Genomic DNA, 10,749 nt, shown 5'->3' on the forward strand with positions numbered 1-10,749 from the left:
GCAAGCCCACATGGAGTCTGTCTTTAGATCCTGTCCTGTCCAAGTGAGCCAACTAGAAGGGGGAAAAGTCTCAGCAAAGCAAAATCTTGCCTATTTTTTTAATGGCACCAAATTGTTTCTATCACCCCTCAATATAAATAATTTGAGGAATAAAAATATGTAATATGTCTACTATTGTTACTGTTTCATTTGTTATTATATGAACCATAGGAAAACATAATGAGATTGATAAAATCTGTCAGACTCAGTTCACAGCACAATTATGCATATTGGTCCAGGCCTAGGTCATCATTTTTGGTTCATTTTATCACCCAAACTTTGCTCATCTACCTCTCCACCCTTCTGTAGGCATCCAGGGTCAAGTATCTGTTTTCTCTCAAAAATTGTGGTTTTGAGATGTTGAAATTGATCAGTTTTGATGTGTGCAGGTCTAGTTCATTCCTTTTAACATTATATAGCCTCCCATCACATGAATAGACATTGTATTCATGCATTCTGCCTTTTAATTATTTCAGTTGTTTCTAATTCTTATTTCAAAAACTGCCATGCCAAACGTTCTTATGTGTGCTTCTCTATGCATGTGTGAAAGAATTCCTCTGGTAATGTGCCTTGTGGTAGAATTTCTAGGTAATTTGGAAGTATACCTACACAAATTCATTAAATACTCTTTCAGCTTCTCCAAAATTATTTTTAGTTTTGCTCACCCAATAGCAACGTATATGAGTGCTCATTTCTCCACATTATTGCCTCTACTTGGTATCATCTGTTTTTAAATTTTTGTTGTTATTGTGGATACATGGTGCCATCTCATCATCTCTTGCTGGGAGTATAAAATATGTACCTTAAAAGCAGCATTTTAAAATCAAATTTCCCAAACTAAAGAAAATGGAAAAAAATTGGGCCTACTATGTAGTAAGTACGCTACAATAAAATTTTTATATGCATTATTTTCCTTAAACCTTAAAATCCATTAAAAATTATGGACTGTTATCTCTGTTTTTTAGTTGAAAAAACTGTGGCTCAAATTCTTAAGGAAGTAAACAACATGATAACACAAATAATGAAGCCAGATTCAAACTCACCTTAATTCCAAACTTCCTGCTCTATTTACAAAAGCATTTTCCTCCTACAATGCCTCAAAACAGATATGCAAGAGGAGACAAGAGGATGCAATGTATGTAACTTTCCATTTTGTTCACCCTTAGTTGTTGAACAATCATTTACCACAATAAAAATCTAATCATTCTTTAAGAGATTAGTTTAGAACTAACCTTATGCTATTTTAGATCACTTAAAATGGAAACTTTTGGTTAAATCAGGTCTCCAATACCAAAGGTACAAACAGAGCAATAACAAGGAGAAATAAATCACCTTGAAGTGTTAGCAACAATCTAAGAAAATAATGGCCCATTTTACTGGCTGCATAAACAATTCATCCTTCAGTTGTTATTAATAAAAGGACTGGTGTGATTTGGAGGTCATACCAATGCAGAACATCATATCTCAAGAGGAGCTGCAATTCTTGGCCCAGGTACCTATTCTCAGCCTCTGGAGTCTCAGTGTTCACTCAGTGCCTGTCCCAAGGAGCCCAGAGAGCTTGGGATTCTTTAGAGGAAAACTGGGAAAAAAGCTTCCCTAACATAATTTTTACATCATATTATAAACACCAGTTTGGGAGTGCCTGTGTGTGTGTGTGTGCCTGTGTCTGTGATGGTGACAGGCAGGTAGTACACTCTTGGGACCTGAAAAGCTGACTTTTCACTCTCTACTCAGTATCCCAGGAAACTTCATTAACTCTTTTAAGCTGTTGAGAGTCAAAGTATAAAGTCAATCTTTTTAATTCACACCAGAAACATGTTTTTCTGGGTGTTGTAAAAATCTCTGTAGTATTGGCGGGGCGTGGTGGCTCACTCTTGTAATCCCAGCACTTTGGGAGGCCGAGGCGGGCGGATCATGAGGTCAGGAGATCGAGACCATCCTGGCTAACACAGTGAAACCCCATCTCTACAAAACAATTAGCCGGGCGTGGTGGCGGGCGCCTGCAGTCCCAGCTACTCGGGAGGCTGAGGCAGGAGAATGGCATGAACCCAGGAGGCGGAGCTTGCAGTGAGCCAAGATCATGCCACTGCACTCCAGCCTGGGCGACAAAGTGAAACTCCATCTCAAAAAAAAAAAAAAAAATCTCTGTAGTAATAAGGGAGATGAGTCTGCTTCTGATGGAGGCAGGAAGGAATCCAGCATCACAGCCCAGTCAGGTCATTAGTAACTGGTAGTTAACGTTTCTGGGTATCTGTCCCCTCACTGGTGAAGTGGAGATAATAAGAAAGCCTGCCACATAGATTTGCTGTGAAGATTCAATGAAACGATATATGTATTAGCTTGCTGGAACTACCTTAACGAAGCACCACAAACTGGGTGGCTTAAACAACAGAAATGTATTGCCTCACAGTTCTGGAGGCCTAGAAGTCCAAAATCAGGGTGTGGGCGGGGTTGGCTCCTTCTGCAGACTGCGAGGGAAAGGTCTGTTCCAGGCCTGTCTCCTGTGCTTGTAGATGGCCGTTGTCACCCTGTGTTCACATCAGTTTCCCTCAGTATTCATCTCTTTCTTCCCACGTGGAATTCTTGTTATAAGAACACCACTCTTACTGAGTTAGGAGCTCACTCTACTACCCAGTTAAGACCTCACCTTAACTTACTAATTACAGCTGCAACGACCCTATTTTTAAATAAGGTCACATTTTGAGGTACTCAGACTTAGGATTACAACATATGAATTTTGAGGAGATAAAATTCAACTCATAACATTGTAAATATAAAGTCCCTGATTCATAATTAGGCCTTATTAAACATTAGGTATTTATATTTTTAGTATTTATCTAGATCCAATAACTAGTCTTCTGCGAAGAGTAGATTCTAAAGGATATAACAGTGGATGAAACCAGTGGCATCCTCGTTACTTTGGTTTGAGGCCCCTCAAACATTAATTCTTCTCTGCAACGGATTTTCTTTCAGTGATTCAGAATATAAAAACAAAAATGGATTGAATACGATTGTAATATTTTATCAATTGCACTGAAGTTATGCAATTTAGAAAGAAACACAATTGTACTGTACTATGTGTGTGTATAGTATATGTACATTCAAGCTCAATGAACACCACCTACTGTATAGGAGTCAGATTGAATTGAAGTGTGCTAAAACCCTGATTACATAAGTATTAATTTCTCTGTCAGATTCATCATTTGTAAAATGGGAAAACAATCTCTATCTCACAGTGTTGTTGTAAGTATCAAATTAAATATCTAAAAGTATCAGCAAAGTCCTAATACAGAATAAGCCACTCCTTAAATGAAAGTTACACAAAAATAATTATTAAAATTATTTCAGTGGAGTCATATTATTTGTACAGTTAATGTGAAACGGAATTGTATGTTTGGCAAAAGAGAAAAAGATAAAGAAAAACTATGTAAATAGTGATGGAAATTATATTTTGCATAATATAACAGATCCTAGTTTGTTGTGCTATTAACAAAATGCCTGAGATTGGTTAGTTTATAAACAAGATAAATTTATTTTCTCACAGTTCTAGAGGCTGGGAAATCAAAGATCAAGGCACTAGTAGGTTCAGTGTCTGGTGAAGGCTCGTTCCTCATAGATGGCTCCATCTAAGTCTCCTCACATGGCAGAAAGGACAGAAGAGCACAAACGACCTAAGCTAGTTCCCTCCAGCTCTTTTATTGAGCACTAATTCATTCATGAGGACTCCGCTCTCAAGCCTTAATCATTTTTCAAAAGGCCTCTCCTCTTAACACAATGGTGATTAAGTTTCAACATAAATTTTGGAGGGAACACACATTATAACCATAGCAATTTTTTATTACACTTAACACATTTCTATAATCATTATATATACATGTTACCCTGTATTATTGTACACACTAAACCTTAAATACTGTATTTCATAAGTGACACAACAGTTTTTCAATAACAATTCTCACTTCAGAAACAAACTGGCCCTTGAGAAGCCTTTCTGGGTGTTCATAAGGGTGAACATCATCCTATCAGCTGTGTGTCATTCTTTGCCAGATCTCTTTTCTACCCCAATTTATAAGAGTATATGCCTTAAGACATGGGGAACTATCCGGGCTTTCATTTACACTTTTCCATTCCTGCCCTTCATTGGCATTTTAAACATCATAAAACTTGGCAGAAACCCTTGGATTAACATAATTTCCAGAATTTCTGCTCATCAAAACTGCTTGAGTTTATCCCCAGTGCAGCAGAATCCCTGGCCTAATCTATTACATAAAAATTAAACTTTATCTCTCACTTATTTTGTCAGTCCATAACACTTCAGACTTATAAATTAAAAGCACATTTCAAATGGATTTTTCTCTGAATCTACTCATTAGTGTCTTCGTTTCCACTTTGACATCTACATATTGATTTCTAAAGTAGCCAGTACCATATTCTTCACCTAGTGAGTTCCATAATGTGCTGTGACAATTAATTGATATTGAAGAGGTACACATCAACCAAGATGAGGTTCTTTTTATTAGTGACTAATGTACTTGATTATTCTATAAAGGGCAGGCATTCTGAGACTCTGGTATTTCTAAACTTCTTTAAAAAGTCATAGGTATAGTCAATATCTCTACAATATAAACCACTTTGATTCCTGGAATACGCTACTGATTTATTCAAGAGACGTGGCCAATAATTAAAAATTTCAGCAAAAGATCTTCTGTAATGGCTTCTGTTTAGCTAATTCCTGGGTATAGAAAAAAACATCCTCTATTTGCCAAAAGCATTTATTAAATCAATGGATTTACAAAGTAATGGTAAAAGCTGTAAGAACAAAGCAGATCTTCTTGGAATATTACTTGAAGAATAAATAAACTGTAGAGTAGAAGAAATAACATATTTAATGACATAATTCATTTTTTTCTTCCAGCAATATGCATTGTCTGAAAATTGAACCTAAATTAAGAAAGGCATTTTAGGAAAAATGAAGAAGAAGGAAAAGAAGGGAAAACACAGAGAGGGATTTTTGTTTTCCTTTTAAATAGAAGAGAGCAGAAATCCTGTTGAGCATATCAAGGTCACTGGGGCAGAGCTCAAGGTCAGGCCACAAGTTACAGTCAGTCTCACTGCAATTCAGCTTCATTCCAGAGATCTCTCAAACCTAGAATTTTTATCATCCTTTGTTTTATTTCATTTGCTATTCCATCAATTCCTTTTACTTCACTGGCTTTTCTAGCATCTTTGACAAGTGTCAGGATTTTTTTTCCCTAAAACTATGAATATCTTTTTAAAAGTTAATTGCATTGTTTTAAATGGTGTATGTGATTTTTTTTATTTTATTATTATTATACTTTAAGTTTTAGGGTACATGTGCACAATGTGCAGGTTTGTTACATATGTATACATGTGCCATGTTGCTGTGCTGCACCCATTAACTTGTCATTTAGCATGAGGTATATCTCCTAATGCTATCCCTCCCCCCTGCCCCCACCCCACAACAGTCCCCAGAGTGTGATGTTCCCCTTCCTGTGTCCATGTGTTCTCATTGTTCAATTCCCACCTATGAGTGAGAACATGCAGTGTTTGGGTTTTTGTCCTTGCAATAGTATGCTGAGAATGATGGTTTCCAGTTACATCCATGTCCCTACAAAGGACATGAACTCATCATTTTTTATGGCTGCATAGTATTCCATGGTGTATATGTGTCACATTTTCTTAATCCAGTCTATCATTGTTGGACATTTGGGTTGGTTCCAAGTCTTTGCTATCGTGAATAATGCCTCAATAAACATACGTGTGCACTTATCTTTATAGCAGCATGATTTATAATCCTTTGGGTATATACCCAGTAATGGGATGGCTGGGTCAAATGGTATTTCTAGTTCTAGATCCCTGAGGAATCGCCACACTGACTTCCACAATGGTTGAACTAGTTTACAGTCCCACCAACAGTGTAAAAGTATTCCTGTTTCTCCACATCCTCTCCAGCACCTGTTGTTTCCAGACTTTTTAATGATTGCCATTCTAACTGGTGTGAGATGGTATCTCACTGTGGTTTTGATTTGCATTTCTCTGACGGCTGGTGATGATGAGCATTTTTTCATGTGTTTTTTGGCTGCATAAATGTCTTCTTTTGAGAAGTGTCTGTTCATACCCTTTGCCCACTTTTTGATGGGGTTTTTTTTTTTCCTTGTAAATTTGTTGGAGTTCATTGTAGATTCTGGATATTAGCCCTTTGTCAGATGAGTAGGTTGCAAAAATGTTCTCCCATTCTGTATGTTGCCTGTTCACTCTGGTGGTAGTTTCTTTTGCTGTGCAGAAGCTCTTTAGTTTAATTAGATCCCATTTGTCTATTTTGGCTTTTGTTGCCATTGCTTTTGGTGTTTTAGACATAAAGTCCTTGCCCATGCCTATGTCCGGAATGGTATTGCCTAGGTTTTCTTCTAGGGTTTTTATGGTTTTAGGTCTAACATGTAAGTCTTTAATCCATCTTGAATTAATTTTTGTATAAGGTGTAAGGAAAGGATCCAGTTTCAGCTTTCTACATATGGCTAGCCAGTTTTCCCAGCACCATTTATTAAATAGGGAATCCTTTCCCCATTTCTTGTTTTTGTCAGGTTTGTCAAAGATCAGATGGATGTAGATATGTGGCATTATTCCTGAGGGCTCTGTTCTGTTCCATTGATCTATATCTCTGTTTTGGTACCACTACCATGCTGTTTTGGTTACTGTAGCCTTGTAGTATAGTTTGAAGTCAGGTAGTGTGATATCTCCGGCTTTGTTCTTTTGACTTAGGATTGACTTGGCGATATGAGCTCTTTTTTGGTTCCATATGAACTTTAAAGTAATTTTTTCCAATTCTGTGAAGAAAGTCATTGGTAGCTTGATGGGGATGGCATTGAGTCTATAAATTACCTTGGGCAGTATGGCTATTTTCACGATATTGATTCTTCCTACCATGAGCATGGAATGTTCTTCCATTTGTTGGTATCCTCTTTTATTTCACTGAGCAGTGGTTCGTAGTTCTCCTTGAAGAGGTCCTTCACATCCCTTGTAAGTTGGATTCCTAGGTATTTTATTCTCTTTGAAGCAATTGTGAATGGGAGTTCACTCATGATTTGGCTCTCTGTTTGTCTGTTATTGGTGTATAAGAATGCTTGTGATTTTTGTACATTGATTTTGTATCGTGAGACTTTGCTGAAGTTGCTTATCAGCTGAAGGAGATTTTGGGCTGAGACAATGGGGTTTTCTAGATACACAATCATGTCATCTGCAAACAGGGACAATTTGACTTCCTCTTTTCCTAATTGAATACCCTTGATTTCTTTCTCCTGCCTGATTGCCCTGGCCAGAACTTCCAACACTATGTTGAATAGGAGTGGTGAGAGAGGGCATCCCTGTCTTGTGCCAGTTTTCAAAGGGAATGCTTCCAGTTTTTGCCCATTCAGAATGATATTGGCTGTGGGTTTTTGTCATAGATAGCTCTCATTATTTTGAGATACGTCCCATCAATACCTAATTTATTGAGAGTTTTTAGCATGAAGCGTTGTTGAATTTTGTCAAAGGCCTTTTCTGCATCTATTGAGATAATCATGTGGTTTTTGTCTTTGGTTCTGTTTATATGCTGGATTACATTTATTGATTTGCATATGTTGAACCAGCCTTGCATCCCAGGGATGAAGCCCACTTGATCATGGTGGATAAGCTTTTTGATGTGCTGCTGGATTTGGTTTGCCAGTATTTTATTGAGGATTTTTGCATCAATGTTCATCAAGGATATTGGTCTAAAATTCATTTCTTTGGCAAATGAGTTTGTCAGTATCACTTCTTTCTAGAGAAAAAAACAAACCTATTAGTTTATCTTATAGTAATTAACCTTTTCAATCGATGTAAATATCTTTGTCTAGATAGATGGTACCCTGATATCTCTTCAGACACTTTGTTTTATCCTTTAAGAAGTGCCTGGTAATATTAAAGTTGTAGGTACAACATGATGCCAAATTGCATTTCCAGCAGAATCCTACAATCAGATCCTCTCATTTAATAGAGCCCTATCTTATGATTTTTTTGTTTGTTTGTTTGTTTGTTTTGGTTTTTTTTAGACAGAGTCTCACTCTGTCACCCAGGGTGGAGTACAGTGGTGCAATCTTGGCTCACTGCACCCTCTGCCTCCTGGGTTCAAGTGATTCTCCTACCTCAACCTCCCAAATAGCTGGGACTACAGAAGCATGCCACCATGCCTGGCTAATTTTTGTATTTTTAGTAGAAATGGGGTTTCGCCATGTTGGCCAAGATGGTCTCGAACTCCTGACCTCAAGTGATCTGCTTGCCTCAGCCTCCCAAAGTGCTGGGATTAAAGGCATGACCCACCATTCCCAGCCCTATCTTATGTTTTAACATAGGGTATTTTGTCCCTGCAAATTCTCGCTTGCAAATTCACAAGATTAACACCAAAGTACAAAATTAGTACTATCATTGCCCTGTACTCCATTAATCAGACATGAATCTAGTTTAAACTTTTGCTTGAAATTTGGGTTAAGATTGCATTTTAAAATTTTCTGTGGCAAGACAATAGGTTCCCTATTACCTCAAAAATTCTGTGTGACTCATATTAAGCAATAGCAATGAAGCTGTGAAGCTCTTGGTGGATCCACCGCAGCTGCAAAGAGAAGTTCCATTGTAGGTAAGTCACAAGGAAGCCTACTCTAACAGTGAATTGATATTTTCTACTGGGTAGGAAAAACTTTTCTTCCCTTCAAGAGTCACTGGAAAAACGACCCACTTCAAACTGAAAATTTTCAGTCCTGTGAGTTGACCAATGAATGTGGTGCTGCCATTGTACTCCTTCCCTCTTTCTCTTTTTGCTTTGGCCTCATAGGGAAGAGTTAACAGAAGTCAGAAAGAGAAACAGTCATTTCTGGAAAACTTTGATCATTCAAAAACCTCAAATTGTGCAACAGGCTGAAATCAGTCATTCTACTTCTTCAAGTGTATTAGTCCATTTTCACACTGCTAATAAAGACATACCTGAGAGTTGGTAAGTTATAAAGAAAAAGGTTTAATGGACTCACAGTTCCATGTGGCTGGGGCAGGGGGGCCTCACAATCATGGCAGAAGGCAAAAGGCACGTCTTACATGGTGGCAGGCCAGAGAGAAAGTGAGAGCCAAGAGAAAAGGGAACCCCTGATAAAACCATCAGATATCGTGAGACTTATTCACTACCATGAGAACAGTAAGGGAGAAACCACCCCTGTGATTCAATTATCTCCCACTGAGTCCCTATTGCAACATGTGGGAATTATGGGAGCTACAGTTCAAGATGAGATTTGGGTGGGGACACAGCCAAACCATATCACCAAGTAATTGACAACAAAAAGGCACCATAGCCTTTTTATATTATATTTGAAAAATAAAAATTTTTTTGTGATTATTCTCACACATGTCTGATAGTCTGTAAAGCTTAATCTTTGATATTTCCAGGAATGCATATCCTAAAAGAATGTAAAAGGAATCAAAGAGACATATAAAAGAAATGAACTAGTTAGCCTGAGAGACATATACTCCTATTACTTTTTCCATTTTGTTTGCTCTATTTTCTACTTAATTGGTAGAAGACACATTTAATACACTGTGCCTTTCCGCTGGGTTGCCCTTGGTTGTGACTAATCCTGGGAACCAGATTTCCTAATATTGTGGGCTAACTACATGTTTTCACTATTAACCAATGCTTGGATTTACATAATTTGCTGTAGGAAAAGCAAGCAGAAGAATTAGAGATGGATACATTGTTCATATTTTGTATTAGATAAAAATTTTCTGCTGGCAGGAAGAAATTTCTTAAATCTATATTAGATACTGGGAACATTTTCCTTCTCAGCTAGCTTCCATGTAACACCTTCTTATTTGGTTACTAACTGTCTCAGACATTCAAGGATGAAACCACATCAAGCACTTCTTCAGAATATGAGAGCAAGAAATATAATTCTCTTAAGGAAAAATCAAGTAAACACTGGAAAATAAAGCAACAATGTAAGCATTACTTCATCCAGTCCCCTAAGTGACTTTATTTCATTCTTCTTGGTAATTCTTCTTTTCGGTGAATATGATTTTTCAGAAGTCAATAAACTATCTTGAGTTATTCTCTCAAAGATCAAGTATACATAGTAGCATTGATGACTCCTAAAACCTTTAGTATTTTATGGCTTTCTGCTCTAGAAGTATTCTGATTTAATTGGTATCTAAGGTAGTAGTACTTAGAAAACGACACAAATTATAACTAAGAACAGCAAGAGACTACGTTTTGCTTCTTATCAAGGACTTTCATTCTTTGTTAAGAAATTGCAGTAAGTATAGGTTGGTGCAAAAGCGATTGCAGTTTTGCCATTAATTTTAATGGCAAAAAATGCAATTACTTTTACGTCAACCTAATATGTCAAGCAAAACATTTTTTACTGTAGCTAATATATTGTCAAGTCTTTAAACAAAGTTAACACAGGTTTTTACCCTAGTGTAGTTTTTGACATACCCTAAAAAAAAAAATTAGAATGAATTTCTCGAAAGTTTTTGACCAAGGAAAATTTTGTTTAAACAGCATCAATTAAGAGCTATTTTTTCGTATATTACAGTTTAAAAATCTAGTGTATGAATATAGGAATCCCGAAGGCACAAAATAGCAGTCAAAGAGAGAACATGAGTATTGCACTATAGCCATTCCCAGTGCATAAG

This window comes from Pongo pygmaeus, chromosome 1, assembly GCF_028885625.2.
Source record: "Pongo pygmaeus isolate AG05252 chromosome 1, NHGRI_mPonPyg2-v2.0_pri, whole genome shotgun sequence".
NCBI classification, from domain to species: domain Eukaryota; kingdom Metazoa; phylum Chordata; class Mammalia; order Primates; family Hominidae; genus Pongo; species Pongo pygmaeus.